The sequence below is a fragment of the Phodopus roborovskii genome, unplaced genomic scaffold, assembly GCF_943737965.1.
Source record: "Phodopus roborovskii unplaced genomic scaffold, PHOROB, whole genome shotgun sequence".
Lineage (NCBI taxonomy): Eukaryota > Metazoa > Chordata > Mammalia > Rodentia > Cricetidae > Phodopus > Phodopus roborovskii.
The window spans coordinates 12,025,690-12,053,313 of NW_026126599.1; the positions used below are offsets into that span (position 1 = coordinate 12,025,690).

The window sequence follows — 27,624 nt, forward strand, 5'->3', positions numbered from 1 at the left end:
CAGAACATGGCATTTAAATGTTTTAATATTAGTACTCCATTGACATGAGACACTGTTGCTCCTGACAGCACCGTGCATTTTCCCGAAAATATGTTGGACACTGTTGTTGCTCCTGCTGGAGTTCAATCTCGCCTCAGCTAATGGCCTGTTGGGCATAGAATTGCCCCCACCTTGACCACTGATTTGGACATGCAGTCCTATGTGCTTGCAGGAGACAAATATAGAAGACTGCTTGACCTTGCCAAGTCAGGGTAAGACAGCCATTCTATTTCCCTGCTGTTGTTGTGGTCTGTCAAGTTCTCTTGGCCTTAGCCAAATCTGGGTGTACCAACGTCGCTGTGAGACCTAGGGTGACTGTTCAGGTGGCTTGCTGTTTCTGTCCTTGCTGCACCGTTTTGGAAGTTGTCCATCCGCATTTCCTGTCTACTCTAGTATTGTTATTTTCCTTCTCAGGTCTTGATGAGGTTGAAGATTAAACTATCACAACTATTATTCTCTCTTCCTAGTTAGATATATTAGGTACTAGACTTACGTTTTCCAGCTTAGGACAACTCTATTGTAAACTCCATTATGCCCTCACCCTAGGACTAGATATGTAGGTCATTTTGTTCTCGATTTTCCTTTTCTTAGAGCACACTTGTTATTATTCACTGTTTTGTATATAGTTTTGTATTAAGCCTAAATCTTTTCTTTAGACTAAAAGGGGAATTGTAGTGAGGTAGTCCTTCTGTAGCACTGACCACGCCCATTGGGGGGTGGAGCTATGGGCGGAGGTGACCTGAGAAAGGAGGTCGGAGGGGGCCAGGAAGGCGCTCTCTTTCTGGCGTGACTCGGACAGGAGAGGATCGGGTTGAATTTCCTGGTGTTCATCTGTCTAGGTTGTAAGTTATTTCTCCCTGAATAAACATCTATTCAGCCTATTTGTTTATCCTGATCCTTATTTACCGCAATACCATAGCATTAATTTTTATGGATTATGGATTTTTAATACTTCTATGGACTATCTGAAATATCTGTGACTATTCATGAAAACACACTACATATTATTTCCTTGCTGTTCAACATTTGTTGGTATACATCAGTCATGCCTATGCTACAATTAACTTACACATTCTACTGTTGCATATTTTTGAGTCATTTTAACTTGAAGTCAATTATAAAGGATGCCATTTTGAAAAACAATACACACATGAACACACACAAACACACCAACTGTTGGGTTTCAATGTCCTCCAAAGACGCAAGTGTAACAATCCTGGTACCTGAGACCATGCAATGAAGGAAGGGTGCGAACAGTAAGAAATGCAGTTCAGAAATGCCCCCGAAGGAGGCTGGCAGACTTTAGTCACTTCCCCCTTTGGGTTCTTAGCAATGAGGTAAACAGTTTGTCCCACTATTGCCTCCACCACACATTACCTGAGCAAAGGCCCAATGCAACAGGACAACCAACTATAGCATGGAACCATTGAACTGTGAGTCAAATTAGCCTACCTTCTTGAGATGACTAACTCAGGTACTGTATATAACACACTGAAGAAAAGCTGACAAATACTGAACAAATACTGTGGGTAGTGGCCACAAGACTGCAGAAAAGGCTACGCCTATACTGTAAACATGAAGTAAATCCACCCTGACTCTAGAAAATTCCCTGCACCTACTACTACTAATCGATCAGGAGTCAGAGGCACCAGATAGTAGGGAAATTAGAAAAGTGGCTTTTAAAAAACACATTAGAAATCCTTCTTCCCTTGCTGGGGTCCCCTCTTGTGCCCGGCTCAGTATGATGCTAGGCACAGGTTCAGGGATGAGAAACACAGAGGTTTGTTAACTGACTGGAGCACCACTGGTCTGAAAACTCCCTCCCCAAGACCAGAACATTTCTCCCTAGGAATGTAGGAACAGAAAACTCTAAAAAAAAAATCTATAGATTTCAGTAGGGAAGGTTTCTCCCTACTGAAATGACAGCCAGTTCACCCTGTGGTAACACTTGTCAATTGTTCCCTGGGCATACAACATTCAACCAGCCTTCTGTGTCTCAGATTTCAATAAAAGCCAGTCACAGCAGGAAAGAGCTCTCTAATAGGACTCCTTCCCACCTGCTCCCCACAAATATTAATGTTGTTAAACAAAGAACTGCTTCCACAAAGGGAGATGGGATTCTTTGGTTTTTAAAAGATTTTTCAAATGTTTTATTTCATGTGTACTAGTATGAGAGCCTACACGTCTGTAGATGCACCATGTATGTGCAGTACCCCCCAGAGGCACTGGTGCTGGTGTTACAGACAGTTGTGAGCTATCATATGGGTGTGAGAATTGAACTCAGTCCTCTGGAAAAGCAGCCAGTAGTACTCTTAGCTACTGAGCCATGCCTCTAGCCACCCCCCTCCACACACACATTATAAATGCAATTAGAACGCCACACTTATTGAAAGAGGTTTATGAATCTTATACATTGCTCCTTATGCAACACTAGAAAATATGACTACCGGGATGAATTTTCAACTTCAGAAGCTTCTTCTATTGCCCAACTTCCAGGAAGAGAAGCCAGTACCTAGATGACTCTTGACAGCAATTAAATCAGCCACTACACACTGACCTGGGAATCCTATGGCATGAGGGAAATCAATAACCCACATTTAAGCCCATGTAGTGGAGTTTTCTGTTATCCGAAGCAAAACTTAATGTCAACTAGTACATTGACTGAATGGCATGCTGCATGGAGGGAAACCAGGAAGTCATAAGCATGGACCAACTCTTACTTCTCTTGTTCCTCTCTTCGTGAGCTCAGGTCTACTGACTCCAAAATAGTAACTTACTGATCACCTGCCAGGTTCCCAAGAGACGCAAGGTGCCAAGGATGGGACAGTGAGGGAATGCCCTTCTTCTAGGGGAGACTTAGCAGAGAAGCAGGACAGTGGCCAAATCAGAGGGTTCACATGCCCACTGTGACGGCGATAAAGCACAGGGCTTTCTTTGGGTTATGAAAACTTGTAAGGACTGATGAATCTAAACCTAAGGAATTCATGACTTCCAACAGGCCCACAATAGAGATGAGAAGGAGGAAGAAAAAGAGGAGGAGAAAGAGAAGGAGGAGGAATGCAAGCCTTGAAGTATGAAAGAAAAGTTCTGTTGAATCAGAGCTTGTTATTTGCTGTTTTTGCCTCTGTCTACTGAGCATACTCATGACATTTCAAACCAAAACTACCTCATCCACTCAGGCATGTACCTAGGGCACATCACTTCACCCATCTGTACCTCAGATGCCTCTCTAAAAAGTAGGGACAATGACATTTCCCCAAGGGGACCTGGGGCTGTGTGTGCCTCCATGACACACACATTAATCTCGCAGGAGACTGACTGGTTATAATTGTTTTTATATAGTGACAGTTATCATTTTAATTATTCTCATTGTAATGAGAAGAGTTTGCTGACTGAAGACAGACCTAAGAAAATTCACAGCATTAGCCAGGCAGTGGTGACACACGCCTTTAATCCCAGTACTCAGAAGGCATAGGCAGGTGGCTCTCTGAGTTTGAAACCAGCCTGGTCTATAAAATGAGTTCCAGAATGGCCAGGGCTACACAGACAGACACTGTCTTGAAAAACAAACAAAAATTCACAGCATTATTTGCAAAAATATCATTGAAGAGGGTCATGTTCAATGTGGGTATGCTAAAATATGAAATTCCAGATAGTAAAGTCTCTGAGTAAATACAAGATTTACTATGATTAATGTTTCCTTGTGGGAGAATCATTTAAAATGTGGTGGTAACATGTCACAATGAGCTACAAAACTAGGGTTCTTTATAAGGAAATAAAAAAGAAGAGAAACCATTAGTATGCTTTGTGTTGTGACACTGATCCCAGAAGATGGAAACGAACATCTGCTCACTCCAGATTAGGGCAGCAGACAGACCAAAGGATACCAGTCCAGTCCAGTGTGGTGAACCCATGAGTAGACTAGTGTTACTCATAGGAGTAGAAATGCCCATCCTAGCCTGGGCAACTGTTCACAAAAGCTGCAACCCTACAGCTCTCAGTACCATTTGTGGCTGCAAGTTTCTTCCCTGACGGCTAGCTCTCATGGTGCCAAAAGGTACTAGATAGTTGCTGGCAGGTCACCAATGGTTCTACCCAGCTGTGGACTCGACCGGTAACAATAATGCCCTTCAAGATACACTTGCTGACACAATGGCAGCATGACTTTTATGGGAGTGGTTAACTTTCTTTCTATTCAGATGTGAGGCCCTTTCCATCCACAGACTGGCTCTGCTCTTAGCCGTCCTCAGAGGGGCTCTTTTCACAAGTGGTGGCGAATGCAGAGACACACAACTCACTCCAAGGGTGGGGGACACCATGGAAGGAGGGGCAGGAAGAATCTAAGCATCAGAGGTGGAGGAGTGCTGTAAAACAGTGCTCTGGTCATGGTGTTGCCACCGCACTTACAGCAGCTGTGTTACTTGCAAAAAGCCTGCACAGGACTGGGCTGGTCGCCAATTGATTATGCACGGAGGAGGAACCGATGAGGATCCATTGCTCACAGAGGGACTGGGGCAGTTAATGGGTGTTGGGGTGAAATGGTGACATTGATTGTAATGGTGTAGCCTGATAAGTTGTCCATGTTTCAGTGAATAACCCTTCATGGATACTCATGCAAGCAATCTTAATTAACCTCAATGGGACACACATATGCACACACATGCACTCGTGCGCGTGCACACACACACACAGGCCCAAGTCCCAAAGGCCATGTTGGAAAGGAGGATCTCCGCAGTTCAGGGAGGTGGTGAGACAGAAGTGAAAATGGCCAAAGTTCAGCATCCGCATTTATGAACCTGTCAAGGCATTAAAAAACAGGTCAGAGCAATAAAGGCAGAGGGGATGGCCAGGGTCTCTGAAGAGAAAGCCAGGGAGACTATGAAGCAGATGCCAGACAGGACCTGCATTGTAGCTCCCAGTGCCAGCTCGTGAGACTGCCTAAGCACTCACTGCCTTCTGAGTACTTTATACTCCACAAAGTGTGGCACCAGTTGGACATAATATTCTCTTCTGCATCTGTTCAGAATTCAATGACAATGTTTCAACCTTGGACCTGCCCAGAAACATGGTTGGCATAGAAAACTTCAGGACAGAAAGTCATCACTCACATCTATTTGGATGTACAATTGATCAAATACACTGAACCCTAATCACACACGTATCACTGGTGCCTCACTTACAAGTCTACAACTTCTCTAAAATGGGAGATCTGAGTTCCATTTTCTCCAGAGCTATTCGACACCTCCCAGGTTGGGGGTTAAATGTACATGCCTGTCTTTTCTGCCAATCAGGCAGATAGCTTGGGCTGATACACACACACACACACACACACACACACACACACACACACACGCACAAGTCTCACACATACATCTACACAAATCACTGCCTTGTACCTCCCCATTCCACCCTGCCAAACAGTAAAACATCTATCTTCCTGTATCCAAGAGGGCTACTGGCTAATTATGTGTAGTGCAGGGTGGGGCATGGCATCCTTTGGAGATAGGTGTAAAGGCTAACCTGAGACTAATAAGGTTAGGGCACAAATGAGAAAAGCTTAGCACCTCACAGTCCCACTGGAATGTGGGCTTTTTCTGGGCTTTTTGGCCCACCCCTCTGAGAGCTGTCAATCTCTAAAAGCAGCATCAGTGTGCTCTTAAAAGACTAACTCTCCCAAGCCAGAAGCTCACACCCACTACCTCCTTTGCTATATCCCTTCCCTGGACCACTGTCCACCTTCCCTAATCCATTCTGGGCTACCTGTCAAGATAGCTACAGACAACACCCATAACCCAATGACCATGAAATCACTCAAGCTAGCAAATTCTCAGTCTTCCCTACCTCAGAAACGCTTTCCTACAGAAACTATGGCGAAGGTCTTGCTCAGGGTCCCTTCACCCTCCCCTCCTAATGGATCAGGTGCTTTCCATTTGGCATAGCCAACCCTGTCCTGTTGGGAACTGTACTTGTACCAATAATTGTTTCAATGGCTGGTATCCCTGCATCTCAAGTCTTCACTCACAAGGATGTCTGAGGATGGAGAAGATGCAGCAACTTGACACCTCCTCTTCTTAAATTTCTCCACTTAAAGTCACTCCTACAGCCTGCAAGAATGTCTGAGCCTATCACAGGGAACTGTGGCTGCCTTCTGAGCCTATCACAGGGAAGCCGTGGGTGCCTTTTCTCCAAGTTGAGCCAACTCTATGAATTCTGCTCACTCCGATGCCACAAACAGCCCTCAGTGCAACCATTGTTTGCTTACCCAGCAAACAATGCATCATCGTTTGCCTCCTCTGCTGCTACTGTTCTAGAATTTCAGCCTTGACTGCTTTCTCACCTTTGTTCCTTACCCCTGCCTCTCTCTGAAGCTCCCCCACACACATAGACACTGACAACACATGCAGGGCTGATACCCCTGCATGCAATTTTAGCAAAATAGCCTTTCAATCCACTATAAGCAATGCTTTCTGGGCCAGTGCAAAGTCCTTGCACGCTTTTCCCAGGTTGCCTTTATTTTATCTGACACTAATTCAGTCTCAAATTAACCAAACCACAACAACTCGAAAGGAAAATGAACATTGGTTGGCCATTACTTCTGAGAACGCTTTGCAATGACAAAGACAAACACAGTTGACTAATCCACCTGTTGCCCACAGAAGAGTCAGCATGAGTCTCTCTTTCTTGGAAGAACCAGGATGTATCACACCATGTTTTCAAGTCTGTCTGTCTGTCTGTCTGCTACGTGTGAAACAAAGGTTGCCAGTGACATTTTTGTGGGTTATCAGGGGTTTGGTTAGGAACCATGTTAGAGGTACAGTTGGTTTGTCCCACTTTTGGGGGGGAAATGATCTCTACTGAGAAAGAGATAACCTAGATCCCAGATCCATGAACTAGATCTCAGATCCCTAGGAATCTGGAAGTGAGATCATGGTGCCCAGCTTGGAGTAACTGCACTCTTTAGTGGAGGAGACAGACAGATGTCACTGAATGAGTCAGATGGACAAAGTCTGCAGAGAGAAACTGGAATGCAACATCTGAGTAACCAGCAAAGGCACAGCAAAGCCAAGGTCCCCTGACCTCTGCCAGGAGGATGGCAGGCCAGGGAGGATGCTCTGTCCCCGCAGGGCTGGCCTGTGCTTTGTTGGTATTCTGGCTTCCTCAGTGTCCTGCCCCATCTCTTTTCACAGAGGGGGACTTCCTTAATCATCTCTTGGCCTCCATTTCTCAGACAAAAACTAACAATTGACCCCAAGAATGGTGAAAGAAAGCAAAAGGGGGCACTGGGGATTTGTTTCCCACCATGATGATAATGGACTGAACCTCTGAAACTGTAAGCCAGCTCCAACTAAATGTTTTCCTTTATAAGAGTTGCTGTGGTCACAGTGTCTTTTCACAGCAATAAAAACCATAACTAAGACACCCTCCTAGATAAAAGGCAAACTGTTGTACTGTTTATGCCCCAACATGAGGAGGGGCAGTTAGTTAACACATGTTAGCTTGGGCTTGGGAGACAACAGACCTGGCCCTCACACTGGGTTGAAATCACAGCTCTATGGTTTGCGTGGGCTGTGACAGGTAGCCCATCTGCTTAGTCTGCATTACCCAGCAGACCCCAGATGACATAGAAGTGTCCATGATAGAAAGGAGGGGCAGAGCTGACTGCATGCCCAGGGACTCTGCCATCACTTCAGAGAAGACCATTTGTACAAAGGTTTTGGTGTGTCACCAGGTCTTGGTAGAGCCCACACAACACCAAGGGATTCCCAGAATTAGTGGAGTTCCGTCAGCCAAGTTAGTAATTTGAGCCAGCAACAGCACATGAGGTAGGGATGCTTAAGTCAGAGCTGAACCCAAGAACAAAAAGGAACCCTGTGAGTATTGAGGCCAGACATTTCAGTCTCTGCTGGAACTGCAGACATGGCCAGCTGAACACATGGGTCACCTCAGCACATAGGTGCTGGTTAGAAAGTGATTCCAGCTGCTGTGGGAACGGTGAAGAGAGACAGGACAACCCAAAGGAGCTGCTATGCGCAGTAACCAGTGTGCCCACTTTCTTATTTATTTATTCGTTTATTTTATTTTATTTTTTTTTTTTAGACAAGGTTTCTCTGTAGTGTTTTGGAGCCTGTCCTGGAACTAGCTCTGTAGACTAGGTTGGCCTCAAAATCACAGAGATCTGCCTGTCTCTGTCTCCCGAGTGCTGGGATTAAAGGTGTGTGCCACCAATGCCTGGCCAGCGTGACCATTTTCTATGCAGAAAGAAGTAGTCTCAGTTTGAAGGTCACCAGACAAGCCAAGCCTGGGTTTCTTAAGGATGTCATGATGAAGGCATAAAAAAATCTGTTCTGCAAATTAACCCCACCCCACACACACACAGGACTATGTCCCACAAGGCAAGAGAAGCTGAATATGAAGTCAATAAAAAGTGCCTGTCTGAGGCAGTGGTTCCCACGAACTGGTCCAGTGGAACCCTGCACAATGTCTCCAGAAGTGTGAGGCTTTAAATTATGACCACTAAAGATTCTGAATGAGTTACACGGTCTTTCCAAAAGGGTAAAGAAAGCCAGATGATTTCATCAATTGAGGGTGAGGCATCCCATTAAAGTCTATAGGCTGTTTACAAGGAAAGGGTTCTGCCCTGGTAGTTCCCCTATATATAAAACCTCAGGGGACAAACTTTTAGCTTGCTCCTTCAAACATATGTCCCCTTCATGCCAGAGCACATCCGCAAGGACTCAGAATACTAGATAATACCCATGTTCAACTATATTAGCAATGTAGTACCCAACACTAAATATTTTTTCTTATGTTTCTTAAGTTTTTAGTTAGATTTTTAAAATTTGCTTATAATATTTAGTATTTTTCGTCTACTCCTAGATGGCAAAGCAATATTAATGTTGGTAGCACTAAGTCTTAATAAAGTTTTCTGGGAACTAGGGTAGGGTCTTCCACATGGCTGTAGCTGTAAGATCAAGCCGGCCGAAAGACCAACTAAAATTAAGAGGCAGTAGGTATTTTTCAAATACTCCAACAATAAAATAAGTTCACAGGCTACAAGTAACTGTCAGTACAGGAAGAAACAGGCAATCAATCAAGTAGTTTCAAAATTGTAAATTTTGGTTGTTTAAATGATCTGTTTCCCTCATTTGCTTTGCTAGCGTCCAGTGTTTTTGATTATTTTAACTTTAGATTATGCCTGGGACCTGTTATATGTCATAAAAAATACAGACCAAAAAAAAAAAATCAAATCTGGATGACATTGGCCAGTAAATTTTGATATGATCCGGTAATTACAGTTTTTTTCCTAATGGCGTTATCAGCCTGAAGACTGCTGTTCTGCCTAGTGCCCAGCCTCATCTACATCAGTTCCTAGGAATGAAGCTTTCTGTTCTGGGGCAATTGGTCACTCATATTTCATTCTAGAATGAACTGCCCCTTAACCCCTTTATGAGGTGAGAGTTGTGTTTTTGTGCCGAAGAGTTCCTTCATGATTAAAAAACCCCAAAGAAACAAAGAACCCATGAAACAAAAGTACACATGAAAACCTTGGCCAGCATTGTAGCAAATGAAGAAAACACCAAAACCTCTCTACCAAGATCAGAAGAAGATGGTGTGCCCACTCTCTCCATACTTTCAACCCATTGCTTAATGCCTTCGATACAGCAGTCAAACAGGGTTAAAAAAAGACGAGGCAGGAATAAGGCATCTCTATCTGTGCTTTATACAAGAGACCTAAGGCTCCATCCACTTGAAGAGATGGCAGGGCTAATGATCCTGTCTTTTCTATGCCTGATGGGCTGGTGACCTTTAGTCTGATTGCTGCATGCCAGGCAATTAAGAGTGGAGCATGTGGCAGAGCTAAATTGGGTGGCACAGGCTACATTTTCACACTGAACTAAGTCTGCACATGCTGCAGATGTTGGCTTTCTAATTACATGAACTTGTAATTCACCTTGGAAGACAAGCAATCCCAGCAGCATCCTTGTGGCCACATTCAGTGAGTGACATGATGCTGACTGAGTCCACAATGCCTTTCTACCTATGGGCGCCCTTTTTATTTCACAGGGCCAGGACTCAACCTGGATCTATTTGCTTCTGTGTTATATAGTAGCTTGAGTGGACTCAAGTGTCTCCTGCTATCTCCCCGGAAACAGCCAGCACTAGCTCTACCTTCCCACAGTCAAAGCAAGGAAGGGCTTGTCCCCCTGAGCTCCCATTAGTCATGTGATCCTCTGCAGTCATGCTGCCTGAGCATATCCTCTGTTATACCTCAGAAATGCAATCTGAGGGGGCAGAGGGACAGCAAAGGTCACACTAACCAAGGTACTGCATTGTGCTAAATGGTCACCTCTGCTGTCTGCAGTGTGGTCTATCAGCTTGAGAACCGAGATGTCCTTGACTTCCAATGCAGAGCTCCCATTTTTCTCTTCTCCCCTCTCTTTGAAAGCCCCTCTCAACTTAACTCTCATTTGCTGTGAATGGTCAACTCCAGCATATAAAAGAGATAAATTGGCTTACATTGTTGCTGTTCCATTTATAGCAAAGGCTCTATCTCCTTAACAGACTACCTGTCTGGATCCTCATCTCCCGACACTGCCTTGCAGCTGATGGCATGCATGAATTGAGATTCCTGTGTGAGATTCCCTTCTGCACTCCCTTCCACACACCTGATTAGCTTTTGGCTGACCACGGTATAGATGTAGATATTTGTGTCATAACCCAAGCTCGCTCGGTCCCTGTGGACCACATCCAGTATGGTTCCTTATAACACAAATTCTATTTGGTGTCTATGAAGAAACTGAGTGTGTAAGACTGCAGAGTCTCTAAGGAGACTCAGTGAAATGATGTAGCCATTCTGAGGAAAAGCGCAATTTCCCGCAGGAGGAGGAAGAGCTTTCTTGCTCTCCATCAGTACTTCCTGTAATCTAGTCTCCTTTCAAGCCCCAGCACATGCCAAACACATGTATTTCTCAACTAAAATGAGAGATGCATGACTAGGTGTGCATGCAAGCAGGAATGTTTTGAAAGAAAACAATTATTTATGGGAATTATTTCAAAAGTTTTATAATCAGTAAAAAGACATTCTGTGTAGGTGTGCCCTTTGGGTTCCAATTCATAGAAATAAAGACCCACATTTCAAATATGTGAACAATGCTGCTGAGCTACAGATGACAAACTACCTGCAGTGACTAAAGAGCAACGAAGAAAGCACACAAGCTGAAACCATGCTGAAGGCTGTGGCGGTCTGCAGGCATGGCTAAAGAGACAACAGAAGAGGGAGGGAAGTCCCACCCAGGAAACACAAACGCCAGCCACACAAGACAGCAAATGATGGTCCCCTCCCTGGAGATCAATCAACTGTGATCTTTCCCTTAGGAGGCCAGCAAACTGACAGTCAAGCCTGCACCTCCTGCCACCCTAAATGATGGGCTCCTTGGTGCGGCTGCTACCACCATCCTAAAGGAGTCCGGATGGTCCACAGCAGCACAAATCAGCCAAGATCAGGAGCTGCTGCTAGGAGTCCTGGCTCTGAATTCTGGGCTTCTGTATCTTGGCTGGCACAACACCTGTCCCAGCTTCCACTGGGGCTGAGCCTTCCACTGAGTGTGTGAGTGTGGCTGCCTTGAGGATTGATCAAGCTATCATTGTGACAGCGGAGAAGGCCCCTTCCAGGCCCCATCATTTCTGAAGTTGTTATAGCAACCACTAGGGTGGTCTTCCTGTCTTAGGGTTTCTGTGGCTGTGATAAAACACCACACCCTAAAGCACCCTGGGGAGGAAAGGATTTATTGAGCTTACAGTTCCACATCACACTTCATCACTGAAGGAAGGTGATGGGAAGTCAAACAGGGCAGGAAATCTGGGGGGCAGGAATTGAACAGAGGCCATGGAGGGGTGCTGCTTACTGGCTTGCTCAGTCTGCCTTCTTGTACAACACAGGACCACCTACCCAGGGCCAGCACCGTCCACAGTGAGGTGAGCCCTTCCACATTAAGTATCAGTCGAAAAAATGCCCCATGGGCTCACCACAGGCCAGTCTGATGGTGGCATTTTTTTAACTGAGCTAAGTCAGGTTGACATAAAACAAGTCAGCACCATTCCTGGTACATTTCCTTCAACCCTTTGTGCAGTGGTCCCTCTACAAGTGTCCCTAAACACATAGCCTCAGCATTCCAGGTATTGCCACCCACACTACAGTCATTTCTGGTTTCCTAACTCTGATCTGTGACCAGCATCCCTCCTATCTATGGCAGGCAGGGTAGGTAAGTCCAATGTGCTTGTACAGGCTGGCAATAAGGAAGTCCATAGTTAGTGAGTGGCAGATGGCGCATGAGTCCTCCCTTTATGTCTACATATGCAGCATTCATCTTGTCCTCACTGGGCCAGTGTCAGGCCTCTGTTGGAAGCACAGCGGCTTATGGAAACCCTGGTAGAACCGTGTTCTGATGCCTTTATCATCTGCTCTTGTCTGCAACAGGGATTGAGTGGGCTGGGTTCCTTTCACTGAGCATCAGGAACTACTGGCTTTGAAAATGCCAAGCAGGCAGAGAGTTGTGGAGAGAGCTGCCAGGAGCTACTGGCTGTGGTTGGGGACAGCGACAGAGAGCTGCTAAGGGGGCTGCCAAGAGCAGCTGTCAACACCAGCTGCTGACAGCTGCTGGGAATGGGAGCTCAGAGCTGCTAAGTAAGGCTGAGAGCTGAGAGCCACTGCCTTGTGAAGCTGGAACACTTAAGACGGACGTTGAACTTTGCGTTTTTATGACTTCAACCCAATTTTAGCAAAAGAACAGCCACTGACTGATACCACTTAAATCTGTCTCCTCTGCATTCAGGATTAATGTATGAACTACTGTACTATTCCACCCCACCACACAGAAAGGCATACAGCCAAAGGTTTTAATAAAATGTCTAAACATCCTACCCAGGCTAGAGTAATGGACTTATTTCAAATTGTCTTATTTCAGATGACACAGGAATAATTCTAGAAAATCATCCAAAGCCACTAGAGAGGTCACACAACTATTCCAAGCAGTCAGGACCAAAACTCAAATTTTTCCAACTCCATACTGTGAAACATCATAAAAATGAGTAAAGATTTGGGAAGCACTAAGCAATAATCAATAGCCATAATATGTGGCACATAGTAATATACAATGTGATTCAAATGATAAACACCATACAAGCATACACACATGCAACACACTTGTACTTACACACACACACACACACACACAAGTGTACACACATGCACACATGTGGGTATGCACATACATGTGCAGGCATGCATGCACACATGTCCCACCACAAGCACACACACAGGCACAGGCATACATGCATGCTCATGTGCTCACACATGCACTCACACACACATTTAGTAGACAACATCTACTGGCAGTCAGCATCCATTCCTATCCCCAGTCCTCTTGTTAGAAATAAATCACCATGGTCCATCTTCAGTATGAGGTGCATTCAGAACTCATTAGAGTTACAGATGTTGAAGAAACAGCCCCTCTGCCCAGCTGTTGGCCCCTGCTTGTTTCAGGACTCTTGAGAGCTAGAGACTCACAGAAAAGGGGGCAGCCTCGGGCCCCTAAATATTCTCCAACTGAGTCTCTGTGGCCTAAACCAGTAGGATGGGGACTTTAGAAGGGCAAGTCTCAGACTGTGGGAAAAGAGAAATTTCCAGAGGCTTTAAAAACCACTGTCATGTCCCATATTCACATACCAGCTGTTTTACCTTTTTTCTGTTTGTCTCTTTCTGTAGGGGTATGTTTAAAAAACTGCTGCTTCTACTAGCATCTAGACTTCACTATCTTGCTTCTCATCCTTTCCCTCCTGCAAAGACTGGAAGCCTAATTTGATTTCTTTGTTCCTTCCTTTCCTGGGTCCTCTGATTTCCATTCCTGCTTCACTGTGCTCACAGATCTGTAGGCCACCCTTGTCTTGTTCCTAACCTCAGGTGAAAACATTTACTCTGTTACTAATGATTCCAGTATTAGCTATAGGGTTTCCACAGATACCTTTATCAAATGCTGGAAGGACTTTTGTATTGTTTTTGAAAGTGTTTCTTACATTGTTGTTTTTCTGAGACCTTATCAATTATGGATTCTATCATTACACAAAATGATGAGTATTGCCAGATGTATCTACATACATGATCACAGGGGTTTAAAGTCCTCTCCTGTTTATTCTATTAGTACTGTGAATCTTACTGATTTCTAAGTACTATCAAGCCCTGGGCTTCCGAAGTAAACAGCACTTGGCATCACACATCTTCCTTTTTACACTAATGAAATCAAGTGCTAAGGATGTTTTTGTTACCAGGAGTCTTTAGCATCTGACTAATTGAAAATGCACTGTCAGGATGTTTCCTTTCATCACTGGAGATCTGCAATCAGCAACAGCACCTCTGACTACATTTGGATGAATGGTTTGTTGTTAGGACCACCTGATGGGGGTGGGCACAGAAGAATTGGAAGAAAAAGTTCTGGGGCATACCCGACCTTTTAACACTGTGATACAACATTCATGCAAAGGTCATTCTTGAGCACTGTACAATTCAATTAATAGGGGGAAGCAGTGCTAAAGAGACGTCTGAGCAGGTAACTAAGGGCACTGGCTGTTCTTGCAGAAGATCCGAGTTCAATTCTCAGCACACAATCATTTGCCAGGGAATCTGACACTATCTTCTGACCTCTGCAGCCATGGCAAGCACACAGTACAGATGGACACATACATGCAGGAAAGCAATCATACACATAAAATAAAACCTCATTTAAACAATCTCATAGGGGGAAATAAGAATAGAACTGTTTAATAAGATATAAACCAGATAGTCATATTACTTGCTTTACTGAAAATGAGATGACTATGCCCAGTCATAGTTTTTCTCTTTTAGCATCCCGAAACACTGGTTAGAATCAAAGGCCTTTAGTTATTATCAATATATTAAATTATATTATATAATTTTATTATATAATTATATTATATAATATTATACTGTTAGTAAATATTCAAGCCATCAATATCATTTATGCTATTCTATTTTTAATTACATTTCTAGATCATGTTAGTGCTCAACTTGAGTGGCCCTGAGGCTATAAGGCTGGCACTCTTACCATGTAGGTTGACTTGTGGGCTGCAGAAGTCTCGGCAGCATCACCGCCACGGCTCAGGTGTCAGCAGGGACAGCGAGTGGGATCAGAACTAAATGGGAAAATAAAGGAAAAAATTAATAATAGTAGCTTCACCTAAGCCTGAAATTCAGATTTTACAATTTAACAACTTCACCAAGGGAGCCCTAATCCCAGAACTGCTGGATTTTTGTTTTGTTTTTTAATTCATTTAAACAAAGATCTACTGCAGTATATAAAGCTTTATTCAACAGTAAGATTTTTTTTTAGGTATTGTTACCACCTCTATTGATTTAGTCAAATAATATTGATCCATCATGTAAGAACAGTTAATTTTTCCCAACAATATTCATATTTAATAGTGTAGGGCCCTGCGTGGACCCCTGAGGCACCATGAGCAAGCCTGAAGCTGTTGGCTGGAACATCTTGCCCCGGAGTTGTCATTGGTTCTCTTCCTGTTTTGCTAACACACTTCTGCTGGGGAGGAGCTAAGCCTGAAAGCCCTGTTGTTTTTCACTGTGCTGTGAGTCAGTGTATAAGCCCACCCCAGCCCCTCACTAAATGGCATTTGGCATTCTGACATTGCAGTTGAACGAATGACCCACTGTCTTTTCTCTTATTTCAGTCTCTAGGCCTTTGCCCGATTAGTGGGGCAGATTGTAGCACGGGTGCTACATAACAGAATCTTGATAATTGTACTACAAACATTTTGAAGGTGAAAAATAAATGGAGATAAACACTGAAAAAGGCCTTTTAGACACCAAACACATAACACCATCAAGGAAATGACTGAGGAAGAATCCAAATGAGAAGGTTGCTGCAAAATCAGTTTGTGCAAGACACTGAGAACAATGCAGCCTAGAAGTAGTATGTATCTTGCCAAACCACCTCTAAGCAGTCACCAGTGGCCACTTAGCGGTCACCAGTGGCAGAAGTCAAACCTGGAGGGCGGGCCAGGCACAGGAAGATACGATTCTGAAACAGAAAAGCAACTTCAAGTCTTCCAAAAGAATTATCTGGACATGCCTCAGTTATACCAGTTCAAAAGACTTTGAGAACCAACACCGTGAAGCCAGCCACCACCCTGCTGAGAACACTTTTGAAAGTCAGCTATGTTGCTTGAAGAGTAAGAGAAATTCGGGCACTGGGGAGATGGCTAGACATGGCTGCCTACTGCTCCTGCAGAGGGCTGAACTCAGCTCCCACCAGCCACAACAGACAGCTCACAACGACTGTGACTCTAGCTCTTCTGATCTCCACAGGCACCAGCACTCACGGGAACATACACATAACACACCTGTGTACATAAAACCAAAAAGAAAATAAACCCTTAAAAAAGTCCCTTTTTCCTAAGTAACTTGTGTATGTTATCAATGTATTTATTAATACAAAAAATTATCCTTGGGTTTTGGATTGTCCAGGCCTCATTTTTTCTCCACTAAGTAATTTTAAGAGGAAACTATTACTATGGTCCCCAGTAGGTGGCGCTGTTTGGGAAGGCTATGCTACCTTTAGGAAGTAGAACCTTGCCTTAGCACATCTTTGGGGTGCTCTTTGAGGGTTACTGACCTCTCCCCACTTCCTGTTTTCTCTCCCTGCTTCCCATGTATGGTTGAGATATGATCTCTCAGCTTCCCGCTCCTGCACCACACCATGCTTTCTCCATCATGGACTCTATATCTCTGGAACGGTAGGCCAAAATAAGTTCCTCCTTCTAACAGCTATTCTAGTCACAGCATTTGATCACAGTGACAGAAAAGCAGCTAAGCAATCAATACTGTTAGGCTCACTTTAGAGAAGGGACACCTAACTGACTGCACCCCAGGGAGGGAAAGGGGCCAATGTCATAGTTTCTGAATCATTGGTTACACCCAGGAGCTCTCTGATCTGCGGGAAGTCCACCGAATCTCCACTTCTACTACTAGCTAACACTTGGTACACTCTGAAGTCAAGACCAATTCTAGAACCAACATTACACATGGGTCTGACTTAGTCATCTTCAGTGAAGAAGGTCCGAAGGTGACCTGTCCGGGATCACACAGGACAAGCCAGGGCCCAGATGAGTCTCTCTTCATATGGTCTCTCTTCACACACAAACACATGCAGTTTTCTTCCCTGCAAAGCTGCTAACATTTCTAGTACAGGTCAGGAACCATAGAAGTCTTTGAGAATTAACTAGATAGTGTTAGTGGTAAAAGCCTGGGGCTGGAGAGATGACTCAGTGGTTAAGAACACTGGCTGCTCTCCCAGAGGACCTGGTTTGAGAACTGGCACACATATGGCAGCTCACAACCACCTAAGGCTCTAGCTCTAGAAGATGTGATGCTCTCTAGGCATGTATGTGATACACATACATACATGCAGGCAAAATAGTCACACACATAAAATAAAATGAGTAAATCTAAAAACGATTTGTTTCTTCTTTTTTTGTTTGTTTGTTTTTTGATAGGTTTCTCTGTATAACAGCCCTAGTTATCCTGGAACTCACTCTGTAGACTAGGCTGGCCTTCAACTCACAGAGATCCTCCTGCCTTTGCATTCCTGCTAGGATTAAAGGCATGTGTCACCACCACCCAGCTCTAAAAACGAAATTTTAAAGAGGTGAAATCTTACCAGCTCTGGGGCACAAGCTCTGTAGAGGCTGCATGGCTCCAGCTCTTCCTGTGCCCCAGGTTAAGCCCAGCCTGTGTGGTTACCATCCAAGAGCAGACAATAGCTCCTGGCCAGCTCCTGCCCATCATGTTCCTCTGTCTGGATCACTCATCTCAGCTCTGGCTTCCAGTTACCCAAAGCATCTCTGCCCTTCAGAATGCAACCTACCCCTGGCTCTCACACTCACTTTCATACTATCCTTCTCAATCTTCTCAGTTGACACATTTGTAGTTATATATATGTCAAACAGCACGTGTGTCCCACTTTGCAATGACCAAAGCCCTATCCTGCATCCCAAAGCATCTCTCAATACACCAGAAGAAGCAAGTGAGGTTTGAGGTAACCAGTACTTCACAGAGGATACAATGGTGCAAACCAGCACAGGGCAGGGGCCTGCCATGTGCAGGGAGGCCATGGAAGGGCTATAGATTTAGAAATTGACTTTGAGTTGTAATTTAGATGGCGGCGATACAGCCTACACTAAGATGGGGGAGAGGTTTCCAGGGAATGAAGTAAGAGGTGCAGGCCATGGTCAGAAGTGGGAGGGAAGGCTGAGCTGACTCACAGACAGGGGAGTCGAGGAATACTGTAGGGGAGCCTGTCCACCTAAGCTTCTGGAGGGAAATCCTCCAGAGGACAATGTTCAATGGGACAGCCTCCAGCTACCTGCAGCACTGGCCTGGATGCCAAAAACCCAGCCAGTATAACAGAGAGACTGATTGTTTTATTTCATTGTAATTAATGTTAACATAAGCAATGATATGAAGCAAGTGGCCACTGTGCCGAACAGCACTACCCCAGAGGTTCTGGCTCAGAGAGTTGGATAGAAGCTTCTATTACAGGTATCTAGGAAAGAAATACAGTGAAGAATATCATGAATATACTCAAGTATTCACTGACTCCAAGAACAAACAAATCAAGGACGGAGAGTGGTTTTTGGAGAGCCTCACCACCTTCCAAAATCCCATCAAAGATGCATATACTTTCGGCCATTTGGGTTCTCTTTAACGGCTTCAACATGACAGCATCAAAATGCAGTCCTGTGGTCTCCAGGCAATTGTTAAAATGTTGCTACCAAGTAAAAATCACTTAGAATAAATACATTGTAAAGCCATAGAGAGTCACAGCTTTGGATAAATAACCACCCAGTTTTGTTGTTGTTACTGCTTTCTGTCTTTTCCTAAAAGCAAGAGAGGGGAGAGGGGCAAGGGCCAGACATCTTGTATGATAACGAACATGAATTCAGGTAACTTCAAATGCATTTCACATCATTTGAGTCAACAGCAGTACAAATTCTCTTCAGTGCACATTTCATTTCTCAGCCCCCAGCATGAGACTGGCCTACACCTAGGAGGTCTTTTCTACTGGTATTTTCCAAAGCCAGTGACAGTCAAGTGTTCCCTGGAATCAACCATTGATCTCACTTGCTCATGGCTTTTAAAGTCAATATAAAATAAGGAATTCTGTGATATGAAAATGCTTCCTGTCGAAACAGACTGTATCTAAACTGCTCGCTGTTAATCTGCCCGGATTCCCCTAATCTGGTTGCATAAAACTTGCTGACTATTTTGGTCCATGTCATGGCTCTTAAGCCTCCCAATCCTAGTTTCACAGAAGTCAGCAGCTGATATAATACACAGCTCACAGGTGGTCCCTCGTGGATGTGGTCCCTCCTGGTGGGCTGTTTGCTTGCTTCAGTCCCTTGGTCCACTCCCTTAACTAGACCCTATTTCCAATTAGATCAGGCCAGCAGTGCTCTCAAGTATTCACAAATGAAGTTCTGTTTGCCACACCCTGCCTGATCCTATAAAATGTGTGGTCACTATTAGTGTCCGAAACGTACGCAACATTTCAGAGGAATGGGGAGATAGTTCAGCAAAGGAAAGAGAAAGGAAGGACAGGAGGACAAAAAGAGAGGGCGATGGATGGAGGGACAGGGAGGGAGGGAGAGTGGGGTCATGGAGCATATGTCTGGCACCAGCAGCAGCTTTGCTGTTCTCTCTGATCTCTGGAGTTTAGTTGTATTACCATTACATTACGCATCTACACCTTCTACAGCAGAACCAGTAGGACCGTGCTTATCTGGCTCCGCTACTCAATACTGTTCTGGTGGAAGCTTCACCCCAGCCCATGGTATCCATATACCCAGAGTCTGGAGTGTTCTGGTAGACATTCCACCCTCCAAACCCTGCTGCACCTCAGGAAAGCCACTAAATGATGACCCCCTCCCCCAGAGATGCTCGAGACCACTCCCACAGGGTATTTAAATCATTCCCCATAAAATAGACTGATGATTTTCCAGTCTCTCTTTCCCATCTCCTCTCTGGGGGACAGGAAGGCCATCTGGGAGCACTGTATCCATTAAACATTGGCTTTTTCTAATTTGGTTTGATTTGGTCTTACTTGGATTGCTTTGTCAGCAGAGAGAATTACTGGGATGTAGACAGTTTTCAAATATAGCTTAGAACTGAACTGCTAAGAGACAGTGGGGGAGCCACTGTTGAGTGACAAGAGAAGGCCCTTGCCCTTTTAAGTCTTTACTGAACTGGTAGGAACACAAAGATAACCATAAAACAGGAAATGGATGATAGCGGAGTGAGTTAAAATAAAAACACCAGGTGGCATTTATTAAATGTAGTGCACATCACACTGTCAGCTAGTATTTTTGCTTTTGAAACTTCTTTTTAGATTTATTCATTTTATTTTATGTACATGAATGTTTTGTCTGCATTATGTATGTGCACCACCATTGTGTAGGGTGCCCTTGGAGGTTAGCAGAGAATGTAGAATCCCCTGGGAACTGGAAGTGAGGATGGCTGTGAGCCTGGTATGGAATGGTATGGTATGGTATGGTATGGTATGGTATGGTATGGTATGAAGGAAGGAAAATCAATTCCTGCTATGACTTTGCAGAAACTCAGGACTGGAACGTGGGTTTGACCAAGCTAACAGTGCTTGGTTGAAAATATGAAAGGAAGATCATGGTAGGCTGTTGTTCTGGACTGAACTGTAGTAGGGCTCTGTGGCTCAGACCTAATAAGAAGGTTGACATTCCTGCTAGGTGCCACACAACCAAACTGAAATGGAATGGACCATGGCTCAAACCTAACAAGAATGTTGTCATTCCTACTAGGCACCATACTATCAAACTGAACCCTGGAATGGAACAACTTTCAAAAGGGAAAAAAAAAAAAAAAAGGCAAATCAGAAGAAACAAACACTAAGTAGCCAATCAGAAGAGGTCCAGTTACCTGGGCTGGTGTGTAAGATGCCTCTGTCCTGACCGTAGATGCACAATGATGCTAAAGTAACCAATCCATTCTTCATTCCTCCTTTCTGCCAGCGAATCCACGCCCCTCTGCTCAGCACTGAGAACACTTACTGTCTTTATACAATAGTTGCCTCATTACAGAATCACCAATAGAAGACATCTTGAAACTACATGTCACTGAATTCTGCCCCTTGGTTCTAGCCTACCACTACATGCTAGAAAGACACTGCATCCCAGGCTGGAAGAGTGTTGGAGGGATGTATACAGAGTGCGGAGAGAAACCAGCTCCAGCTGCAGCAAACCAGAAGGATCTCAAATCTGTCTGTGGAACAGTGACACTGAGGATCCGTCCTTTGGATGCAGAGGATATAAAACAAATGTAAAGATAGAAGCTTGACATCATCTGAACACCATGCTGTCAGGCTGCTTGCTCCTGACACATTGCATACAGTGCACATGCGTCTCCAGGGAGACAGGGCCTCTCACACTTGACTTCAGCAGACTGAGCCTGAGAGACACACCTCCTACTTAGTAAGGACTCCCAGCCTCCAACTCCTGTCCACTTCCACTTGAACACTGTAGAGGCCCAGAGGGAGTTAATGATTTGTGATCCCAGACACTAAACACCACAGTGTGAAGTAAGTCTTTCTTGGTACTTAGGGAAAGCTGGCATCCTTGAAACATCAAATCTGTACTTCCTGCTAACCCCACACCAGTGCCTGGAATCTACAACTCTACCACCTTCCTGAGACGCCACAGGGGAGATGCCTGCCCTAAAGCCAGGCCTACCACACAAGGTCTACCAGGAAGGCACACACCAGTCTGCCCCCTCAGGAAATATCCACTTCCTTGACACTGTCAGAACAAACTGGGTCCCTGTCCCTTGACCCTGCAGCACTCCAAAAAGTGGTGGCCAGTTCTTAAGCATAGCATCCAAGGCCATGCAGGGTGCCACTTGCTCTTTCAAGGTGACTTTCAGGTACTTCTCATCAGTACACATCTCCCCAGCCCTAGCAGGCTGGCACTGACATTGCCCATCCCTTTCTTACCAGTGAGCAACCAGCAGCGACACTTGTCAAAGAGTACTGCTCAGACACCCTGGTGATGTCCATCCCCCTTCTCTGTGCCACTCTACAGTGGGCAATTGAGCCAGCCTCAATCTCACATGGCTTCCCTCCGCCTACTCACTGTGAGACTAAGGGCTGTTCCTCCAGACCTGCTTCCCAAGCTACAGAGATGACACTGGAAGGCTCAGTACATGGCTTAATGATAAGAAGAGCTGGCCGTGGCACACGACCACACTGGCAGCAAGCACTGCCACAGCCTGACCTGCAACCACCCCACCAGACTGCAGACTGCGGAGCTGGGTCACAGCACCTGGATCCTAACCCCTAGTGTCACCCGGAAAGGACTTCACAGCAACTTCCAATCAATGTTAGCCCGGAACTTTCTATGTCTTCTGGAAAGGTTTGGCTTAGTTCTGGTATTAAATCTGAGTTCTTTATTAGCATACCAAAATAACTGGATCACTACTGTGCAAAGATGAAGATGGTTAGATTCTCACAAATGTCAGGCTTGTATTTCTTTTTATGTTAATCTCCCTTGGTGGGCAGATATGACCCCAAAAGTTCTCAGACTTTTCATCCTAACTCCATTCCTTGTCTCCCCTGCCTCCCCTGTTTCTCCCTTAGTACATACACAATACCCATTCATTTGACTATCAAGTGAGTTTTCTCAAATACCTGAAAGGGGGGGGGATCATTGCTGACCTAATTGAGCATAGCTGTGCCTTGAGCTCAATGAACTTAAACCAAATCTGTGGTCATCACTCAGAGTCCCATGGGCTTGAGCATGAGAATGTGTGCCAGGGTAGCAGCTGTTTCCAGGCCACCAAACGGTTAATGAGCCCATCTGGAATGAGCATTGGAAGATAAAAATAAGAATAATTTGTTCAGAATGAAGTAAGGCTTCCCACTTGAGGAGAGATCGATGACGAGAAGCGCATGGCCAGGCTGGTGAATAGCACTACTGAACATCGGCAATGCGGACCAGCACCAGCTGGCTTCAGGATGCAGTTTTCTTGCTGTACTCAGAGGCAGCCCAGGGACTGAGGAAAGAAAGCAGCAGCTAGGACAGGGGGCAGCAGCCGGGATGGGGTCCAGAGGGTGGACACCAACTGGTAACAACAGGACCCGTGGACAGGAAGGCAGTGAGGCCACGGGACGGCTGATTGCCTCCTTTGTCCAGCCTCACAGCTACAATGCAGCTTCCTCATTAAGCAATCTCCAGACTCCAGAGTTTGTAAAAGTGGAGCAGCGTGTCCTTGGCTGATCTTCTGGCTTTCTCTCCCCCATTGCTCTTGCTCCTTCAAAGACTGCAAACCAGGAAGGGCCCCTGTCACATGTTAAAGTCGGAAACAGATCTGGGCCATGTGGAAAGAGAACTTGCCTAAACTGGTTTATATTTTTCTCCTCTTAATAGTTGAATCTTGAAATGAGAATTCATCACTGATTCAAAAAGATGCTAAAAACAGCCTGCTACAGAATACAGAATGAGACACATCCCACCAGCCTGCTTTTTCCCAGCTCAGTTTGCTTCAATGCACCCTTCAAATAAGCTGCCTTTTTATTAGCCAAAATACAAAACACTTCAGATACACAAAACATTAATTTTCAGTATCAATTACATATCTGTTACTCAAATCTCTGCAATACATCTTACTTAAAAATGGTTTCCTTGCCAGGCATGTTGAAGTGCATACCTTTAATCCCAGTACATGGGAGGCATAGGCAGATGGATCTCTGTGAGTTCAAGCCCCGGCCTGGTATATGTACAAAATGAGTTCTAGGACAGCCAAGACTACACAGTAAGACCCTGTCTCAAAACAAAAAATGACACAACGGTTAACTGGCTTACTCCCTCTATACTTCTAATCATGACCTTCATTAAACAAGTCTGCAAAAATACAATCTCATTTACATGTAATGCATGAATTAAAACAAAACAATCATCCATATGGCTCCCCATGGAAAACAGCAAGTTATTTTTATTAATGACAACTTACATTTGAATCCAGAGGGTCGCTTACAAAAGGCGTTCACATAAATTGCCTTATTTAACCCAAAACACTGACACCAACAAGGTAAGATTACTTTTTAGCAATGTATGGATATATATGTGTGTGTATGCACCAATGTGTGTATGGATCTGTGGAAACCAGATGGGGGCAGCAGTGTCCCTGCAGCTGGCGTTACAAGCAACAGTGAGCATGGAGACACGGAGCTGAGATACAAATTCTGATCTAGAAACACACTTGCCACTCTAAACCACTAAGCCTTTTCTCCAGGCCCAAGAATTGCTTTTATATATTCAATATTTAGAGCATAAGCTAAAGTGTGAAAAATTCACACTTACAAGTTATACATCAAGGACTGGGAAGGTGTAACTTAGTAGGAGAGCACTTGCCTGGTATCTTGAGGCCTTAAGTTCAATTTCCCACACTGGAGAAAAACAAAAGAATCCTACCTGAAGGGGTCATGGAAGCACACTCACCCACAAAGCCCACTCCTTCTGGCTTTGCATCCCATTCTCTTCCTCAGCACACTCTGGGACCACCTCACCCAGAAGGACCACCCCTCCCAATAGCTGCAAAGAAACTCAGCACCCATGTGATAATTAACACAAACTGCCTTCTATTACTCTGTCTTTGCAGTGCACACTACATAAATAAATGCTATGAACCTTGACTCCTCAATACTTCTCAGGCATGAGCATCCTCCTCTTGAATCACCAGCCCCAACCCCACTGCCTAGGCCTTCCTCCCTTCAGCCTTCCAGAGGAGCTGCAGAACCTTCTGCTGTTGGCTGGGGAGGGGTTGTGTCTTTTTTTTTTTTTTTTTTTAACTTCTGCTGACAGCTGGAACTCTACACTGCCACAGCTTTTTGGGTGGAAAAACAACAGCCCTAATAGCTTTTCCCACCACCCCAGGACTCTAACCTCCTCCTGTTTCAAACTCCTGCTTCCAAACAGGTGACAGATGCCCTGACCTGAAGCACATGTCACCTTAGCCTGATCACAGGATTACCATTTGGTATCACTAGATGTGTGAGCTCTACTCTGACAAAGAAAAATAATGAGAATTATTACATAAATGAGCAGAACTACTTGGGAAACTGCACCTGTATTGAATGAAAGCAAAGAGGCCTGAGGAACATTACAGGGAGTTTTTTTTTTTTTGTTTTGTTTTGTTTCATTATTACCATGGCAATTTTTACTATTCTAGAATCAAACCATATTTCATAGCTATCTGTAATACTAAATAAAGAATTTATGTATAAATTACCTGAGAATAAGGTATAATCACAGCTATTTTAACAAATAGGTTTATACACTTCTACCCAGAGAGGACTATGGTCAAATAAGACTGACAAACAGAGCTGTGTTTATAACTCAGCTCCACCCCAAAGCAGTCAGAGGGCTAAATGGCCACTTTTATCAAGTATTGTGGCCATTGCAACAGGAAAGTGACTAACATAGAAAACATGTTTTCTTTGCTATGGTTCATGAGCCTTTGGAGCTGGTTTGCTGGAGGAATGTGGAAGAGTCTGAAACTTCAGGTTAGAGAAGCCCTGGGATGTTATAAACAGAACTTACTGGACCATTCTGGTGGGAGCTCCGAAGACCAGAATGCTGAGGAAAATGTAGACAGTTAGGGTCTGGCTCATGAGGCTTTGGAAGGGAACAAGGACTCACTCTACTGGAAACTCACCTAGATGTCATTCGTGTTACACTCTGGCAAAGAATGGCTACATCAATGCTGAATTCATAGACAGTAGGCTAGTTTGTTGACACAGGATGGCATTTAGGCCATGTCACAGTACTGCCATCATCCAGGTCTACATGAGCCAGAGCAAAAAGTAAAGCAGAAAAATCATTACGATGTGCAATTTGTGCAGAAAAAGAGTGTGAGCAGGTCTAGCCATACAGATAAAGCAGGTTTGAAGGTAGCTGTGATAGCTAATGAAAGCAATGTCATCACAGAGAAACCACAGGCTCTGCACTGGGACAACAGGAAAGGGGTCCTACAGGCAAGGCCTAACCTGATGAAGGCTCCATCTACTGAACATGCAATTCATCTGAAAAGACAGGGCTACTCAAGGGATCCCTGCTTGAAAACAATCACCTAGAGAAGCGTTTTTCCAGGGTCAGTACATAGAAGCTGATAAAACTGTGATCCAAGATCCACCCCAAATTAGCAGCAGAGTTTGGCAGTGTCAACCATGTGGTACATGAAATATGTAAGAGTAAAGGGGGGGATCTGGTGCCAAGGTTCCACAGAGACACTAAGGCTAGACAATGTGTGGCAGGGTCAGAGCTGCTGTGAGGAGGCTCTAAGAGATTACGACACAAAGCTATTGCAGGTGAAGTCGAGTTTGTAAGGGAGATCTCAGGTATTAGAGATGCTAGGACCATGAGACATCTACTGAGGAAAGCTGAAGACTTGAAGTGGAACTGGCACAAGAGAGAGGTGAGGTTATGTGTGCTGGAGACAGCTACTAAGCCCTTTGGAGCCCAGGCAAGTCCACCATTAGCCCTGTATGCCAGACATGGAGCTACAGATTTGGTGTTTTCCCTGCTGGGTTCAGTCTTACTTTGGTTTAAGCATCCTTGTATTCTCTTTGGAAATGGAGATGTTTGCTTTATGCCACTGCACATTGGAAGCATTTAGCTGGGTTTTTTGTTTGTTTGTTTGTTTTGATGCTGTAGGGGCTCACAGATAAGAGACTGCCTTAGTCTCTGAAGACACTTTGCACTTACCTTTTAACAGTTGGGACTCTAAAGATCATGGGGACTTTCAAGTTGGATTGAATGCAGTTTGCATTATGAATTAGGAGATGACCACAGGCCTATGGGGAGTGAGAGGTGTGGGGGAATAAGATTGTGGTTTAACAGTGATGTGTGCTAATGTTAAACTGACAAGGAGGTAGACTTGTGACGGTTAACACTGTCAGTCTAACAGGATCCAGAGTCACCTACCTTTCTGGCATTCTGTGAGGAAATGTCTAGATTAGGTTAACTGAGGTGTGAAGACCCACCCTAATTCTGGGTGACCCCATCCCATGGGCTGGGGTACCAGACTGAATGAAAAGGATAAATCTGAGCACCCGCATCCATCTCTCTGTTTCCTGGTATGGGTGACATGTGACCAGCTCCCACTGCCACACCTCTTGCCATGAGGGATTGCATGACTTAGGTCTATAAGCCAGCACAAACCCTAGCATTCTCACTTGCTTAGATCAGGCATTTCTATCATGCCAACAAGAGAAAGAACCATCATGATTCACCAACACAATGAGAGAGTCCTAACATTAAAACCCAACTCCGATTAGTCAAGTGGCAATACTCCATTACAGCATCCAGTATGATCCTGCTTGGAAACATTTCCTGTAACTCCCAAACCTGAATGGTAAAAGGGAAGGAATGAGGGTGTTAGGGGTCTGCAGAGATCTGAGCTCATAGGTGGACCAA

General features: G+C 44.6%; 1 protein-coding gene across 4 annotated transcripts in view; it reads right to left on the minus strand.

The window, feature by feature from the left end:
- The window catches only part of Wasf3 (WASP family member 3), a 96,720-nt gene that overhangs the window by 38,444 nt on the left and 30,652 nt on the right, over positions 1–27,624 (minus strand). For 3 of the 4 annotated variants that reach the window (XM_051205178.1, XM_051205174.1, XM_051205177.1), the window contains exon 2: positions 15,159–15,246. The gene's annotated coding sequence lies outside the window, so the exon portion shown is untranslated. Of the gene's footprint in view, positions 1–15,158; positions 15,247–21,076; positions 21,100–27,624 lie in introns of those variants that run through there. The other variant, XM_051205175.1, reaches the window with a different exon arrangement.